Here is a 2,823-nt window from a genome sequence, read left to right as displayed (position 1 = left end):
TAATTGCGACCTCCAGCCCGGGAAAATCTTTAACGTGCATCACGCAGCAGTGATCACATGAACGCACTCGTACGATACTCCTTCAGTTCGAAACGGCCAGGGGCGGGCAAAAAGTTGAGGCTCAGAAAAACCTTGAAGCGATCTGGCAAGCTACCTCCCCATCCCCTGATTTTCCGGACTGTTAAAGAAAACAATACGGGGAAAGAGGCGTGGTTGAGCTTAATCTTTATTTTAATCTGAAATTATATATGCATATGTATAGCTACTGTCGCTCTTCACTTCATAAAAGATTGCGTAGATGATCATTGTTGGAAACTCGTTGGAAGGCACTACTCGTCACATACTTAGTGGTTCGGAAGTTCGAAGCTATGTCTTTTTGACCTACATAACTGTGCCATTGGTAAAAAAAAAAATTCTTAGTTCAACAAGTTCGAAAATACGAAATCTTTCGAGCCGCCTGATTCTGTCACCGAATCTTCAGTTCGAAAAAAGTTTGCGGCATCCCTGATTGGAACCAAACTGCATGCGTGAGACGAGTATGCACGTTGCAATGGCTGTAATGTGGTACGCAAGCCTGGTGTAAAAAGGTGACAGGCAACAAAGTGTGCGTATGAGATGGATATTTATGCTTCGCATAATCTTTTTCTAAAGAAAAACTTGTGCATCCTGTTTTGTGCATGCCGTCACATTTGTTACCAGACTCAGCATTAAATTTGATTGCCAAAACAAACAAATGTGCTGCGAAAATCCACTATTTGAGAACTCACAGGTTTGGAAGGTTTTGGTTGTGACTGCGCGTGTGCCGAACGGCTATAGACACAGACAATTACGAGTGCCGGAACGGGCCAACGGGCCTCTCTCATCTTGAAGGCCTCATCGCCTGATTCTAGGCGGCACAGCAAAGCAACAATCGGCCCGATTGTTTGTACCGTATTTCCTGTGTGGCTGTCTAAGTGACTTGTAAAGGAACTGGTATAAATTTGTTATTTTGCCGAGTAGTCTGCAAAACGAGTTCGTCGAACCACTTTCCAAGCCTGCACATCTATTTTCGTTCACTTCAACAATTATTGTAGAATTCACTTGCTTGATGCGTCGCACTGCAGTAATCCATTTCTGTTGCAGTGTCGCTTCCCAAGATCTCGAAGGGAACCGTTGTAGTTTGACGCTTGAGTCACCTTCGTGACTTTGGCAGTCTTTCACGCAGCAGTAGCGACGTTTATTCTTTGGGGGAACTCTAGGAGTAGGCGAGATGTCACAGGAGCTCGGTGAGGTCATAGAGACGTGAAGCCGGGACTTACTTTTAAGAGAAACTGTGCCCAAAAAGGCTCACGCCAATCCGAAATGCCACATTCACACGTGGTTTCTTAAATGCGCCCACCCGCAGCCCCCGATCTTGGCCGTCCTGGTCCACCCAGTGTCTTATTTTGCAGCCGCTAGATGGCGCAACGTGTAGTGCCAAACTGCATTGCCGGTTAATATTTCAGTAACTTTACTTTCGATGAGGGGAGGGAGTGAAGTGGAGAGATTCATATTATCAAGATTCTGCTGCGTTTGCCTGCCCCCCCTCGCGTACACACACACACACACAGTGTCGTTGCCCAAAGCGCCTCTGACTGTATGTTGCAAAACCTAATTTGTTTTGATCTGTATAAAAGAAGAAAATAATTTACTGACAGGGTGACAGTGCTGGTGGGCCTGAATCTAAATATGTACTTGCAGGACGACTTCATTTCATGACTTCTTTATGCAGCATAGCACGACACAGTCATTGCTTACGAGTAGTTGCAACGACAAGAGTTGATCAGGTTGCCAGTATCGCATGTGAATGAATACTATCTTAAAGGCGTGATTTCAAAAGGTAGTCTTCATTTATTTAGTGCATAAAGTAGCCTGGCTGTGGCAACATCATAAGCTTAGCATACCACTTTTATAGTAGTGGCCACAGCACCCTCATGTCACCTCCCTAAAAGAACCGCAAGGAAGAGCGGGCACTACCTCCACAATTTTGCGTCCTCACAAATCATAAAACAAGTTAAAGTGATTGGCTGATGGTGTGAAAACCAGCCAATCGCTTTCATTTGTTTTATGATGCATTACTGAAATCTCACCCTATTAGTAACTGTAGCCTACATTTTGTTTGGGCATATGCATGCTTCCTTCAATTACTACAACAAAGACATCGGGTTGAATGATTTGACTACCTAACATAGCTCCTTAGCATGGGGCTAGATTGATGCTGTGAAGGAATATTGTGCTTTATTTATACTGCATTGCCCGTCATTTGGGATTACGTGGTGTGGCAAACCTTTTCTTTATTAAAGCTACAGTTTGTCCTAAATGTGTAAGCGAATCAAGATCTTGATGTTACTCGTCTCTCTAACCTTCAATTTGCTCTCCTCGGTGCTGCTGTGGCTGCTCCACCTGGTGAGGCTGTGGCCTTTTCTTGGCCACCTCTCTTTGCTGTTCGGGATGCTGAGGTATGTGTCTGGGCCTACAAGGCACTTTGTTTATTGTTTCCACTACATTGGTTTATTCTGGAGAACAGACTAATGGCACAAAAGACAAGAACACAAACAGGCAGGCACACAAAGAGACAGGTGCCTGGCTTAGAGTTGGACTAAAGACGTTTCTGAGATTGTCTGTTCTTGGTGATAACTCATTCGGCGGGCTATAAGGATCCTAAATATCGAAAAATTGTGCTCGTTCGATGCCTATTTTCCTACTAAAATTAGAAAAAAAGAAATAAAAGAAGATAGTTCATGTCCTGCCATAGGACGAGAAGGTGCACTATCTTCGAAGAAGTGTACATACGGGTGAGAGTGA

The sequence above is a fragment of the Ixodes scapularis genome, unplaced genomic scaffold (assembly GCF_016920785.2).
Source record: "Ixodes scapularis isolate PalLabHiFi unplaced genomic scaffold, ASM1692078v2 PGA_scaffold0__279_contigs__length_252992795, whole genome shotgun sequence".
Taxonomy (NCBI): domain Eukaryota; kingdom Metazoa; phylum Arthropoda; class Arachnida; order Ixodida; family Ixodidae; genus Ixodes; species Ixodes scapularis.
This window is presented reverse-complemented; position numbering follows the sequence as displayed.